This window comes from Budorcas taxicolor, chromosome 13, assembly GCF_023091745.1.
Source record: "Budorcas taxicolor isolate Tak-1 chromosome 13, Takin1.1, whole genome shotgun sequence".
NCBI classification, from domain to species: domain Eukaryota; kingdom Metazoa; phylum Chordata; class Mammalia; order Artiodactyla; family Bovidae; genus Budorcas; species Budorcas taxicolor.
The window spans coordinates 17,833,864-17,849,500 of record NC_068922.1 but is presented as its reverse complement, the minus strand read 5'-3'; the positions used below and the strand labels follow the sequence as shown (position 1 = coordinate 17,849,500).

At 47.4% G+C, this 15,637-nt stretch overlaps 1 protein-coding gene across 2 annotated transcripts in view; it reads left to right on the top strand.

The window, feature by feature from the left end:
* Positions 1-15,637, top strand: part of CCNY (cyclin Y) — a 107,428-nt gene that overhangs the window by 31,090 nt on the left and 60,701 nt on the right. The window contains exon 1 of one of the 2 annotated variants that reach the window (XM_052650735.1): positions 1,599-1,706. The exons of the other annotated variant lie outside the window; for it this stretch is intronic. The gene's annotated coding sequence lies outside the window, so the exon portion shown is untranslated. Of the gene's footprint in view, positions 1-1,598; positions 1,707-15,637 lie in introns of those variants that run through there. 2 annotated transcript variants of the gene reach the window in all.

Genomic DNA, 15,637 nt, shown 5'->3' with positions numbered 1-15,637 from the left:
ATGTGTAGTAGGGCAGCTGTATGAAGTGTACCTACCATATCGCTTATGAAACCAGAGAAGGAATATTACCACAGGGTTCGTTTTTTCCTATAAATTTTTAATGTATTTGACATGGTTGTGGGTAGCTGATCTTTCCGTTTTCTCAGTAGGAATACAAATATTGCCTAACAGAGAAAGGAAAAGAAGCTTGCTCTATGAGAACTCGATAAACCAATGTAAATATTTTAAGGGTATTCTGTTCCTCTCCATAGCCAGTCACACCAGGTTTTATCTCTCATCCATCTTCGTGATAAATGAGTGCACATGAATTTTTAGTGCTGGAAATCTCTCTCATGACATGGAGGCTGGTGACAAGTGACACTTCCAGCCGAGAGACTGTGCTGAGATGTTTTGCAGGTGCAGATGGGGTGGTGGTTCACAGAGCCAGTGGGAAGCGTCTCGTTGACTGCCGATGCATCCTTGACCTTTGTGGAGTGTTTCTTGGTTTTTAAGATGAGCATTCTGAAACAGTTTATATTCATAGCATACCAGAGGCCTAACTGGAGGTCTAACACGTGGATCTCTGGAAAATAGGTAAATATGCCAAAGTGAACCCTGACAGAAAAGGTGGGGGAAATGAAGTCTTGCCCACAGAAGAGATTTGGATCGTTAAAACCAGAATGCAAAGGAGACAAAAGCGTATTGTCAGTACTGGGTATGAAGTGGTGCTGAGCAGGTACTCTGATGTTTGTCATTCAACAGAAAAGAATAAGGGTTATGAATGAGGGTTCAGATTGTAAGAAAGGACGTTGAAAAGCTCCAGGGAAAGAGCATGGGTAGGTCCGTGCCTCTTGCTTCCTCGCTCCGTCCATCCCTACCTGCCCTCCGAGTGTTTGCAGCAACTTTATTTGGAATAGTTAGAAACCAGAAACCACGCAGATGTCCTTAAACGGGTCAGTGAGTACCCCATGGAACTCTCCACAACAATCAGAAGAAACACCACCTAAACATGTAGCTCCCTGGGGGCATCTCCAGAGTACTGGGCTGAGTAGAAGAAGCCAGTCCCCACTGATGACCTCGTGTTCAATACCAAGCGTGGGGCCGGTCTCCTTTCGCTTTCTGGGTTCCGGTCCACCTCTCCATGCTCGTCTCTCCTTCACTTTCGTCCCAAGTGTCTCTCTTCTCTCATCTGCTGTGCTTCTTGGCTTCCCGTAAAAGACGGCCCGTGACAGGTACCGGCAGGCAGACAGCGCTGTGCTTCTTGTGCCCCTCTCTGAACACCTGTCGCAGCAGACTTGGAGAGGTGGATTCAAAAGCCACTCTTTAGAGTTTCTGAGATACAATAAAGATAGCATAATGCCCTTGTGGTCTGTCTGTGCTAAAGCAAAAGGCAGGATTTTCTTCTTTTCAGGGACCTCATTTCGAGGTCCGTTGGACTAGCACATAGTAGATGTTAAGTGCATGCATCAACTACTGTTTCTCATATTATAATTCTTCATAGCTCTATCTTTGATCCAGGCTCTCATCGCTCCATCTCCAGCATTGGGCACAGTGCCCCAGGGAGAGCAGGGCACTGATAAACCTGGGATTAACGCATGAACTCCTGCGGGTTGGTGTTGGAGGAGGTCGTGTTCAGCAGCTGCCTGCTGTGCTGGATGCTGAAGGGAAGGAGGCTGCTTTCCGGGACGAGTAGTTCATCTTTTGGTGCTTTCTTGAGAACTTTGACGGTGAGTGACGTTTTCCCCGAGGGTACCAGATAATTGCAGATTTTGATATTTGACATTTGGCTGAGACCTCCATCTCGGGAGTCTCTGTGATGATGTTTGAGCTCAAGAAGACATTTCAGGCAGGTGATAGACGTGTGATTTCCAGTCATCCCCTCTTTCGAGGAATTGGCCCCAGTGTCCATATGGATGTGCACGGGGAACGCAGGTGTCAGCGCAGGGAGGGGGCAGTGGGGCCACGGGAGGCTGAGTTCCACTTGGATCCATTTCTGCATTAAGACCTGCTTTCTCAGCACTTTGAGCAGTTTTTGTTTGTTTTGTGTTTTGTTTTTGTTTTCAATTTGATGACAAAAAGTTTATGAGTATGGGAGCCATTACCTTAAAGAGGTTTTGGTATTCTTTATCCTAACCCTGAAACTTGGATAATTAACCTGGAGGTGACTTGTTATATTTAGATTTTTCAAAATCAACATCTGCTTGACTTCTGAGCTCTTCCTTATTACCAGTGTTGTCATCAGTGGGAGAAGTGGCTTTTCTTTTTCAGTGATTCTCTGTGGTGTGATCAACATATTCCATTCCTCCAAGGGGCTCAGAAGTTGAGAGGGAACCTTAGCTCTTGGCCTTGGGGGCTGTGATAAGACGTGTGATATTCAGTGTTTGGCAGTATGAGAGATTGTGGCTGGTGTTAGCCTGTTTACATGGATGACTCCCTGGAAGTCCTCTGTTACTGCTTGGTAGGAGGAGAGCTGGGGTTTTGTTTGTGTTCAGTGATCTAAGCCTTTAGAGCAGAGCCCGAGGGAGCGGAGGAGGGCAGAGAGCAGGGCAGGTGCTGGGGGGGTCGTCACCTCGGGGAGCCGCTGTATGTGTGGCACCACAGCTTGCAGCATGCCATCCACCCCTTCCGCTCCTCAGCATCATCAAAGGGCAGGCAGGATGGCCAGCCGTGCTTATAAGTGTGAAAGTGAGACTCACACCTGCCAGTCTCAAGTCTTAGGTAGTCGGGGGTGGAGTGGGCCCTGGTCCTCAGGCCTTCTGTTCTGTGGACGCCCGTAGGTTTGTGACCACAGAGTTGGCATACCGAGTAGCGACCGTGGAAAAGACCTGGGCTGAAGTCAGAAGGAGCGCCTGGAGACGTGTGGGAGTGGGGTGGCCCCTGCTTGAGCTTGGTTTAGAGGTCAGGGGCTCATGAAGCCACACACACAGGGCGTGTTGTCACATCTGAAGCTTTACAGGTAGCACCCTGTGGGCTCTCAGGCAGGCTGAGGGGTGTCTTAGAAGAGCAGGGGAAGGACATGGCATGGCTTTGTGTTTCGAGGGTGAGCTTGACTGAGGGCTTCCTTGGTTTGAAAGTCCTGCATGTGCTAAAAGGGGTCCCCAGCTTTCTTCCCAGCTCACCCCCAGAAAGCCTTAGAGTCATTTGTGGTGTAGTATCGCCTTCAACCCAGTCAGCCTTTTGAGGGGGTATTTCCTTCCTCCAGCAACAGCCCCCATCGTTGTGTCCTTTGCTGTGCTCTGGTCCGTGAAGAGCAGGGAGATTCAGGCACCAGTCTTGGGTCATCGGGGGCCTGGGTCTGAAAGTGCTGGTCCCATTTGGGTTTGTATTTTGTAATGAAAGCTTGGAGTCGGTCTGACATACAGTCATTGCGGTGAGTATGTGTAGGATGCCGAAATGGAATAATGTGATGTATCCCTAAGATTCATCCCCCAGATTGAGTAATTTCAAGGTATTTCCTGGGTACAACTGCCCATTATGTCTAGAGCACTTAACTCTGCTTTTATTACCTTACAACAGCCCCATGGGGCAGATATTATTTATTTCCATCTTGACGATGAGAAAACTGACAGGCCCAGAGATACAAAGTAACTTATCCAGGATCACACAGCAGCAGCTGGCCTTGGCAGCCTCTGTGCTGACTCTCTCGACTGCACTGCTTGGGAACGCTTCTTAGCTTTTCTGATACAGTTTAGTAAAACCATACAAAAGTTTGTCTGCAAAATCCGAAAGTCTAGAATTGTGCATGTAATTGTGAATGTCAGTGATGGCATACTCCTCCAACAAAAATTTGTTGGTGTGTGTTCTGAATAATTGCTATGGTAACTTGAGTTTTAACAATATATGTGTAAGCCTCAAATGAGTACTTTTTGATTACTTAGCCTTTAGTAGACATCGTAGACTGCATGAAAGTTAAATCAGAGACTGCTAATTATACAGTTAGCTGCTAACATGTGGTGAGGGACTCAGCTATGTGCATTCATTTCAAGAGATTTTTAAGAGTTTGGAATTGTTCCAGCTTGCTTCAGACCTTCTTCCCCTATTTAACCCCTGTGGTACTGTGTATTTCTGTATTTAAACAGTAGATTTGAAATGAACAATAGTGGTATTATTGAGTAACTCTGTCATTCTATGTGACCATGTGGAGTTTTTATTTCTGTTTAAAAATTAAAACAGATCTGGAGGTGTAATATTTTTTCTTTGGTAAGTTCAGATTTTAGGTCATACATGAACTGTTTTACTAAATTTGCTTAATGTCAGTAAAGTTGAAATGTATTATTTTTAAATGGGTGGTTCTGATACTGAAGAACAAATCATGAAAATAGTTGATTTTTACGTAATTATTACTGAAAATAGTGTTTTCGTATGAAGAGAGTGTTTTTAAAAATGGTCCTTCCTGGCTGTTGAATACACGAGGTGTATCCTGGCAGGCAGAATTCTTTTTCTTAGCCTTTGGCAGGACAGGAAGAAAGACTCAGGACTCTACTGAGGGAGGAGTCTGTGCCAGAAATCACCGTGGGCACATGCTGCACCTTTATATCACTCTGTCCCTCTGCGAACTTCTCCCGGGCCTGCAGCCTGTGAGACTGAGCAGTGAGGGCTCTTACAGGGCCAGCTGGATGGAGCCGCAAAGATTGGCATCAAGGCTACTCCCGCCCAGGTGGTGGGCTGGTGGAAACTTCTGCTCTGACCTGGAGCATCACTCAGGGCACACCTGATTGTATGCCCGGGGGGGTGTGGTGAGGACTGGAGACATTCATGGTCACAGCAGGAGGGGATCTGACCTTGGCATCTTGTGTGTAGAGGCGGGTTATGCAGCTCAGCATCCTCCAGGGCACCAAGCAGCCTCTCCACCCTCATGGCAAAGAATTCTCTGCCCAGAACATCCACGGTGCTGAGAAACTTTGACTTGGGGCAAATGAAGTAAAATTCCCTAGCCTGTTTCATTTCCTTGGAATGGGAAAAAATTAGTGCTTTTCTCATAGTGATTTTGTGGCAAACTGTGGAAAATGACACCTTGAAGAGGCCAGTTTTTGGTGGCATAACAATGATGGTTAATTGTTGGGGAGACATGTAGGATGGAAACCTGTTGCTATGACAGCTTAGGTGCAGTAGGAACGCTCCACTCTGCATCCTAGGTGCTCTCCACGGGTGATGATGCTTAGGATCCAGCCTTAGATATTCATTCATTTTGGGCTGCACTGTGCAGCTTACAGGATCTCAATCCCCTGATCAAGGGTTGAACCCAGGCCACTGTGCCAAATTGTAACCACTGGATCCCCAGGAAATTCCCAAGATCGTGCCTTTAAATTAGGAAATTGAACTGGAAATCACTTAGAAGCGTTTGAACAGGAAGTAGTGTTTCTGGCCAAATGCTGGCTTGTCAGTCTTTTCCCGAACTGGTCTGATGATAAGCCATCTGGGTTGCTTGTTACATGACAAAATCCTCCCCTTGAAGACTCAGAGGTTAGAAGAAGGAGCCAGGGTTGTAGCCGTGTGACGGGAGTCCTCAGTGTCAACAGTAGTCCTCAGTGAGTCTTAAGATCAAGCAAATTTGGGAAGCAGTCCTTTTAGGTGGGGAAAAGATCCTTTGTCAGTGAGTTTGGAAAACCATGGTTTAGAGTAATGTGTGTGTGTTAGTCACTTAGTCGTTTCCAATACTTTCAACCCCATGGACTGTAGTATGCCAGGCTCTTCTGTCCGTGGAATTCTCCAGGCAAGAATACTGGAGTGGGTTGCCATTTCCTTCTCCATGGGATCTTGCTGACCCAGGGACAGAACCCAGGTCTCCTGCATTGCAGGAGGATACTTTTACTGTCTAAGCTACTAGGGAAGCCCATCGTTTAGAGTAAAGCAGACATCTTTCGTATAGTCCTCTGCTGAGCCTTTAATAGGATAATTTGCATTGCTGTCTGCTCAGTGTCCCATCTGGTGCAGATATGGGACAGGGTGGTGAGACGGGAAGCAGCTTTAATCAGCCTGCTGACCACATGTGCAAAGTTGCACATTGGGTGGTACCTCCGAGAAGCTATGAGGAGATCAGGAAAAAGAAAGAACTTAGACATGAGCAGAGGGGAGGATGCACATGTTCTTAAAAGTGACTGTATTCACAACAGTTCACTTGTTTTTAAAAATTTACTATGGGAAGTATTCTAAGCGCAAAAAACTAAGACAAAGTTTTGGACAGTGTAATAAATTTAATCGTTAATATACAGCACATTGAAGGCAACTTGCTGCCAGCATCCACAGGATAATTTTTAAGCCACAGATCGTTGATGGATTCTGGACACAGCTATGGGATTTCGTACTGAAGCCTGACTTTCCTGAAAATACCCCTTGAGGCATGGCCCTTTCCGTTTGGCCTCGGTCCTCCTGAGAGTGTGCTCCCCAGAGGCATCTTGAGGAACGCACACACTCCGGGCTGGGACCCAGGGGAAGCTGTCGCCGTGTGCTTTTCCACATTCACGTCCAGTTGGTGTTTCAGAATTCAGCCTGGCAGGAGACTTGGGTGTTATTTCCTTTGCAGAGCAGTTCCGGAGAAGCAGACTCTGTGGCCCCTGATTCTGTAGCTTTTTGTGGCATCACATTTAAATGCTGTGCTCCATAATAAGCAACATTTATAGTCTCTGTTGACCAAGGCTGCCGCAAAGTAGACTCGGCTAGCAGGCACCTCAGAAGGCCTGCGTCAGATGCGTGGCACGCACGCATTCAAGGTGGTGGTACCAGGCCAGTGGTTATGGCCTTGTAATTTGGCAAGTAGTTTGTCTCCCAAATGACAGCTCTCTGGCTGGTGAACGAGTGAAGGGTGTTTCAAGAGCAGGCCCCGGAGACCTACTGTAGCACCATGAACGTGTGGAGCTTGGCCGTTTGTGCTTCTGGGTGGAGCGTTAAGGTTGAACAGCCTTGCTCTCCTTGCCGAGCCTGGCTGATGAAGCTTTGGTAAGAGTGAGTGTTCTCGTTCACATGTAGTTAGTATCTTCCCAATGAAGGGCTCTTGATTAACTTTCTGTTTCTACCTTAAATTACTGCACACTTAGTGGTTTAAAATGCTACAGACGTATTTATTTTCTCTGGTTCAGAAGTGCGCGTGCATCACCAGGCTGACATCACGCAGCCCCGTGTGCAGCTCCGGGAGCTCCCTCTCTCCCTGCCTTCTCCAGCTGCATCCCTTGGCTTTTAGTCCCCTCTGTCTTCAGAGACAGCAGCCTCACATCTCTTGACTTGCTTCTCTCATTGCATATCTTCTGTTCTCCATGTTTATGGGTTCTTGGGGTTAGAGTGTGGACACATCTGGAGTCATTATTCTGCCTACCACAGGCTCTTTCTGTATTTCCATAGTACCCTGATCTGTACTAAGTTGTATAGAAGTTCTCTGTTTACATATATTTCATCCCTACTAAATTTCCCAGACTCCTCTAGGGCCACCATGTTTTCTGTATCACCTTTGAATTCCCAGCATTTCCACAGCACCTGGCACACAATATAGGGTCCTCAGTAAGTGTTTGCCAAGCTAAACAGAACTGTTTCAACCACCCCCCACCCCACCCTGGCCCAGATATTAAGAACAAACATAAGAGCTAGAGAATTGTGACTTTTATAGCAAAGCAGTAAGAACTCAAAACCCCTTTTGTCTCTTGACTTCTGAAAACCATTGAGCGTAAGGCTCAGACAACCTACATGTGCAGTAGAATGCATTGTTGTAGCCATGTCTCAGGAACGCGTCATCTGATGCTGGTCATGAGTGTGCAGGATGAATTACCGCTTGTCTATTTGAAGACTGCTCTTTGCTAAACCAAGTATCGCTTTGTTATAAATCATGGAAAATCGAAAACCTCAAACCACACATTCATTATTGCCTTGCTCTTAAGGATAATATTTTAAAACTATGAGGACTTCAGATTATTTTTGTATCAAATGTACCATATAAGTTAGCACAAAAGCGTGATTTGATCTTTCTTTATATAACAGGTGAGGATAGATAAATTCTCGTCCATTAATTTTGACTTTGTCTGAATGTCCTTTGTGCCACCTTTTTAGTGATTAATTTGTAGGAGGCACACCTCGGATAGAGTAACACCCCCCAAAACTTGCCCAGAATACCTAGTGAGACTGCCTCAGGAGCAGGAATGCTGAGAAAGCTCACTTTCTTTTGCAGGATTGGCACACATTCAGTTGATTTTAAAACAGAGCTACACGTCTGTTGTATTTGTCTTGGTATTTGAGTTTTTAAATCAGAACCGGCTATCCCAGAACAGCAGGCTCTCTGAAGTTTGTATTAAACGTCATTGCTTCGAGAGTGACCTGCACATTTGGTTTTGGTGTGGATGGTTGTCACCCCTAGAGGCTCCTTCACCTCTCTCCTGCTCCAGGTCCTCTGGAACGTCCTGGCCCTCGTGTTCCATCTCATTTCTGTTTCCAGCACATGCCTCTTCCTTCCCACTGTGTCACTTGCCCAGCATACCTGCCAAATACATCTCAGCCCCTCAGGGCCCATGTAATTGGCACTGTGGCAAAGGAAGGTGGTTTTCAAACTGCTGTTAATTTTTTGAAGCATTGAGAACTCCTGTTTGTTTGTTTTTTTTAATGCTCTCTTACACAGATACTGAAGACACAGAAGATGGGTGCAGGTGGAACTGCTCAGGCGACACTGAAGGGGCCTGGGCCGTCCCTGCTCAGTGTGGAGGCTGAGGCCAAGTGTCTGAGGGTCTCGCTGGTAACACAGTGCCCCTCGAGAATTTGGTGGCAGAGTAGAGAGAGCACAGACTCCATCACTTACTAGATGTGTGCTTCAGGCAGGTCGCCCTGGTTTTCAGTTTCGTCGTCTTTAAAATGGAAATAATAGCTATACCTACCCCCTTCACCACCACTACCACCACTACCACCACCACCACCAAGCCAGCGGCCCCCCCCACCCCCACCCGGTGGTTGTAAGGACAAGATGAGATTATGCTTATCAGGAGCCTGGGGTCTGGCTGCTCTCAGTAAATGGTAGCCTTGGCTGGAGATGGGGCTTTATTGGGACGGCAGGCCAGGCATGTGTTCTCCTATTTATAGGGGCTCTCAGAAAACACGTGCAACCAGAGGCTTGCTCACCAGCGCCTATTGGATACTCTCTCTCGCCTGATTCCAGCCACGTGGTAACTTTCCTTTCTATTTGGATTCCCTTCCAGCAACATATATTTGATGTGGGTAGTTTTGCAGAGGAAGCCTTGTAGCCTTTGTGAGACACTAAGAAGTTGTCCTTGTCATGCAATGAATAGTCATTTTATTCAGAATCTCCCTGGTACAGTGCTGGGGTTTTATTCTGGGAGGAGAAGCTGAACAGTTACCTTCTTCTCACCCCATCTTCCTGCTTTGGGAATGCACGTTCAGGCACTTCAGTGGGTCTCTCGGAGAGAGGAGGGCACTTGGCATCACAGCCTGGAGCCTTGTAGTTGCCGACTTGATTGGATTATTTGAAGTAACCTTGTGTGCTTGGTTAAAAATAAGCCTTATTGAGAAAGTGTATTTTTTGTTCTGAGAACTGACAGAGATTTTCCTGGCTGACATCTCCCAGTCCTCCAGCTGAAAGAACTATCAGGAGATGTCTCCAGAGTCGTCAGCTGTGGGTTAGATGGCTGGGAGCAGGGATATGAATGGTGCTGTAGGTGCCCAAACAGTGTTCTCAGCGGAGAGAATCCCAATCACAGAACAAGGGAGCCCTCCCTGCCCTGGGAATCTCTGCCGCATGGAGGCATTCAATGGTTGATGCCGCCAGTTGGGCTGTGGAACTGTTGCTGTGGCAACCTCTGCATGAATTTCCAGACTATTGTGTTTTCTTTTAGTAGGCATGCTGTGGCAGTGATCTGTTGTTTTTAATCGGCACTTACTTTCTTTTGGGAGAAGGAGAAGATGGTGGAGAAGAAAAGAGACTTGCGTGTGTACTTTCTAGAAAACGGACTGCAGTGAACTGTGCTCTGAAGGGCACGCAGGACTGGCAGGGAAGGCACGGGGCTGGAAGGCCCCTGCGGGCGGTACTTGTGTTTGGGGGGATTCCCGTCTGGGGGGGTTCTGTTGTGAGAGGCACGTGCCTCTTTGCATCCCTGGCCCCCAGCTGCCCTGTGATTGCTCCATTGCAGCTGTGGAGAGAGGAGTGGAAGCAGGGCCGAGGGCAGGCCTGTGAAGAAGAGTGTGTACTCCCAGGGGGTCTGCAGTGTGTTCCTCTGTGATCCCCTCACTGCCTGGGAGGTGATAACAAAACCCTGGCGCTACTGGAGGACCACAGAGTGCTTGCCCTTCCAGCTCCACTCTCCTGGACTGAATGATTGCCTGCCAGTCCTCTCCTCAGATATCTATAGCAGAAATTTGTTTTGCCAGAAGCCAGCACGATTCTAAATTTTTTGCAGGGTAGGGGGAGGGAGTGGCACCTGCTTTTCTCTCTCTGAAGTGTTTTTCTCAAAATAAGTGAAAATTCAGGACCTGACATGAGAAATTGATGAACACAGGCCAGCAAACTGTATTGTTTGATCGCGAATGGCTCAGCTTATGTTCTTGCCATCCGCCACCCTGCTTAACAACTTGCTGTTACTTTCCAGGAGAAAAACAAAAAATAATTATTCTTTTCCCTGAACCCAGGCACAGAGATGAAATCAGAAATCAGTGACCCTACATCATAGCTCATAATGAGAAGCAAACTGTGTTGGGAGGACTGTCTCTCCCTTGTGGACTCGCCTGGCTGTATATTGTGACCAGGAGTCACCAAGCTTCTGGCCCAAGTCCAGGTCGGGAGCCGGGATGCCGCATAGCCAGGTGCCTCCATGGGGGCGAGCCCTGCGCCTGCCGTGGTGACCTCTCCCAACCCCACAGCTGCAGTGTCCCCGGGTGGCTGCAGTGATGGCTCCGGCTCCCTTGCTGGCTTTTCTGGAGCTCCTGTGCTGGGAGAGCCCCCTGGCTGAGGGGGCCTGGCCGTAGCTGCTGTCCAGGCATCTGAAGCAGGGCAGCTGTATGCGGGGTGGCCAGGCCACACGCTCTGAGAGTCACTGAAGTCACCGCCGGCAGCTGGAAGGTAACAGCTGCTGTGAACAGAGGACCAGCTGGTCTCCTGCCCTCCAGAGGCTGGGCCAGAGTGAGGAGAGAAGAGAAACAGCCGGGAACAGAAAATGTACTGTAATTCTAAAGTACAAAGAGAAATTGCCTTAATGTAAACTGACATACAGATGATTCCTGGGCTTCCCTGTTAGCTCAGCTGGTAAAGAATCTGCCTGCAATGCAGGATACCCCAGTTCGATCCCTGGGTCAGGAAGATCCCCTGGAGGAGGGCATGGCAACCCTCTCCAGTATTCTTGCCTGGAGAATCCCCATGGAGCCTGGCAGGCTACATACAGTCCATGGGGTCACAAAGAGTCGGACACGACTGAGCGACGAAGCACAGCACAGCATAGATGATTCCTAGGGAATAAAGGCACAGAATAGGGAGCACCTTAAAGAAGTCATGTTAAAATGAAATTAATACTAAAATGTTACAGATAAGAGATACTCCGCCCCCATGTGATGAAGTTGTCTGTGATTCTTACATACGTCTTGGATGGTACAGAAACACAAAGGAACCAAAAAAATCCGCCTTGATCTGTTCCCCCAGAAAGAGGCAACCGTGGATGCAGGAGAGGCACTGACTTTTATGAACACTGTCAAAACCCAAGATAAGCAGCAGCTTTCACAAAAGCTAGAGACAAAACAGAACAGTGAAAATGGTCTTATGCCTTGAGCACGACCAAGGAAGAGACAGGCTCCCTGCATGGAAGATGATACAAAACAAGCAGCTTGGTTCTCTTGTACATTCCCCTTGCTCTGCTTGCATACCAGCTGGGCAGAGCTGGACTGAGAATGAGAGGAGACATGGGGAGATGTGATGCTCAGGACAGAGGCGCCCCCTCCACCCCTCACCCTGCTTTCTTGGGGAGATGTGGAGCCAGTGGTGGCTGAACTTGACCTCTCAAGTTCCCTTCTGCCATGGAGCCTCTGTCACAGAGTCAAGTTGCAGATACTGATCTTCCAGTCCAAGGATTTCTCCCTTTTGTACCTGTCCCTTCTGTGTTAGTTGTTTATTGCGGTGTGATAAATCACAAATTCAGCATACCTTGAGTGCTCTGCTATTTCTATTACTTGGGAATTCTTGAAGGAAAGTTAACAAAACGTAGGTTGAGGTTAATTGTGAAGCACCTTTAATGTGATTTGATGCTAAATAAGTTGGACTTTGTCCTGTAAGTCTTTAAAAAAATTAAGCAAAGCAATGGCATGGAGAAGTGTTTCGGAGATGTTGGAACACTGGCAGAGTCATCCATGATGGACCCGAGGTTTCACTGGAAACCTGGTGAAATAATGAATGCAGGTGTGCCTCAGGCATGCACCTGGGTGGTATCCATGGAGACATAAAGGGAGCTGGGGTGCATTGGTCCTTTCCCTTTCTTTGCAGTATGTATCAGGTGTTAAATTGGAGGTTGAGAGACTGACTGAGTAGCTAATTTGGAGACTGTCCCAAACTAGGACCCCGTAGACACACCACTCGCTGTACTTTCATCCTTAGTCATTCATATATATGTGTGTGGATTTTATATATATATGAATTATAGATGTATATATGGTGTTTTCAGTTTTGATGCTTCCCCATCATTGTGGCCATCTTCACTCTTCTGAAGGTAGGATGTATGTTGACTGATTATCAATTCCTAGATAAATTTTCTAATTAAAAGAAATAAGAAATATGGCTGTCATTATTTGGTCCTGCAAATGAGTTCTTCCTTATTCAGTTTTTCTCTGTAGGAAAAGTTTGGTGCCCCCTGTTCCTAATCTTCCCTTTTTTCTTAGTTGAGGTCCTAGGCCTGTGCTTGCCTGATTTCTTCCTGCACTGTCTCTCTTTCCTAGCTAAAATAATGGGGATGTTGTCATGTATATAAACTCCAGAAAATTTCCTTTGAACCACTTTGCTCCCTAGAGAAATCTGCATCCTGCTTCATCTTTTGTTTGTGTGTAGGGGTGTATAGAGCCATGCCTGAGTGATTCATGTCCTGCTCTGGGCGAGAAGTTTCTGGTATCGTTTGCTTTGTGTACAGTGCAGTGGGCTGGTGGGATCTGGCCCCAGTGGTCCTTCGTAATGGGGAGGAGGGAGCTAGCTTGGGAATCTGGGTCTGCCTGGATATTCTAGGTCTTTCTCACTGGTGGCCTGTTATTTCTCGAGAAGGTGTGAAGCTGTTGAGATGATATTTTTATGCCTCTGACTTGGCACAGGTAGCTTTTTGGTGAGTTTACACCTACTCCTCCGGCATATCTTCAATTTGAGGTTAAAAAAAGATGAAAATGTGTGGAGTGCGACTGGAGTGAGGTAAAAACCCACACCTGCAGATGGAGGCTCTAGGGAGTGGAGTGTGAAACCCAGGATTGCCTATCTCGTCCCCGATAATCGAATCATAAGGAAAATCACTACCTTACCTCAAATTCTCATTTGAAAATGAAAACAAAGTCTCACCTAAAAAGCAGAAACTGAATGCTAAGTAAACTCTAAACTGAAGCAGCTGGCTGCCATGCTGCAGGTGCTGCCTAGGCTGAGTGTGAGTGGAGAGTAATTCTTAACTACTTCAATATTAATTTGTTGGAGTCTGGATGAAAATGAGTCTGAATTCTCATTTCAAAATCTCCCTTGGCTGACCACAGTGAAAAATGTGTCATTGTGTTACTAATTCAGAGTCATACCCTGTAGCATTTTAAGCCAAATCTGAGCCTGTCTTCATCAAATGTAAATGTGCCGGTTTCCATTTATTTATTTATTAATAGCGCAGGCCTGTCATCTAAGTCAGGCTGTGCTGAGGCCTGCTGGGCTGGGGACCTGGGCCTTGGGTACGGGACTAGGGAACCTGGCTGAGGACACGGAGCGGCCACACAGGTGACCAGCAGGCCCGCTCCCAGAAGCCCATGCCTGTGCCCTGCTCGGGTGATCTTTGGAAGGCCAAGTGTAAGGAGAGGGCATTTCTTCTTTAGGTTGGCAGTCCTGGCTTCATGGACATGTCTGTACTTTGACTTCTCTGGAAGTTACTGGGCAGACAGTGTGGGGCTTCGTGCTTCTGTCCCTCTAACTCAGTAACTCCCAGCACCTGTCTCCTGTTGCTCGGGTTCATGGGGCCGGTGCCGTGTGCAGTCCTGTCCAGGAGCCCTCCCCTCTTATTCTGGACCCCGACCTCGATGGCCCAGAACTTGCTAGTGTGCCTTCAGTGTCCTGTCTGCAGCCTGCGGCCAAGGACTTTTGACTCCATTGGTATTTCAGAGAGTCAAGCTGTTCATGTCAGAGACTCAGTTTCATGCCCCCTTGGCTTTATTTTTCTCCAAAACCACCCTGCTCGTCTTACGCAGATGCTGCCGTGTCCTCCTGGCTGGACCACATTCTCCGAGAGTCTGAGTGGCCCTTCCCGCTGGGTCTGGGCAGCCCACCCTGTGTCTCTGAGCGCAGCTGCCCGTCGTCCTGCAGGAGCTGTGTCTCCCTGTCTGCTCTGTCGTCTCCTCTGTGCTCTGTCCTTGTCCATGGGGTAATCCTGCCTCCAGACGTCTCCCTTCACAGCAGCAGCCCTAGCTCAGTGCTTGCTGTAGCCAGACGTGGTTCTCAGTTCGGGGCACATTTAACCCATTCCTCATCACGGTCTTACCAGGTGCATTATCCCTGCTTTGCAGGTGGGGCAACAGAGGCGCAAAGAAGGTAGGTCACTGCCCCAGGTAGGTCGCTGCTAAGTCGGGGAACGGGGATTTGAACTTAGACCTCTGCCTTTGTGGCCAGATCTCGTACCACTGCTTTATTCTGCTTGCAGGTCTTGGTTCCTCCGTTCTCTGAAATCTTCTTTCCATCTGGCCCAGTGGTCCCAGATGGGTCAGCTCATTCATACGTGCTCAGCCACCCTGGAACACAGGCAGGTGTGTTTTGAAAACAGCCTCGGGCTTTGGATTAGATCTGGGGTCCTGGCTTCAGCACTCACGTAATTGTGTAACTTTGGACAAGCTTCCTAACCTCCCTGATCTGTTTCCTCCTCTAACTCACGACCATTTGGGAAGATTAAATGTGAATAAGTAGCAAGGTTCCTGGCACAATACTAGATGTTCAGAAAATGGTAGTTATTATGTCCGTTATGAAAAAGCGGTGAACTGTTATTAACTTGAGAAAGACGCTAGTTCAGTGTTTGCAGTTAATTCAGGTTTATGATGGATGGGACCAAGAAAAGACTTTGCAGTTTACATTCAGTTTGGGACAAAAAGGCTTTTTTTGTTGTTGTTTTTTCCAGTTAAGAGCTGAAGGGATAGGAGAGAACTTTTCACATATAGTTAAGTCTGAAGATACTGATTTATATTTTGCATATTTTTTTTCCCATTTACTTTCTCTCTTAAGAAATAGACGCATTTAATGTCTATAGCTAGGGTAAAGGCCCTTATAAAAATTTTCTCTAAAAGCACAATAAAATAGTCTCTGCTTTCATCTAATTGCAGCCTTTGAAACTGACTCCAAATGTTGTTAGATGGAAGTAAGTCATCCGCAGTTTAGTGCTCGAATTAATGGGGAGGAAAACCCCCTTGATTTATGAGCCTCTATTTTGAGCCACCAAACCCCCATCCCCTCAGCCTCCTAAAATGAGACGGGCCCTCCTCGGGT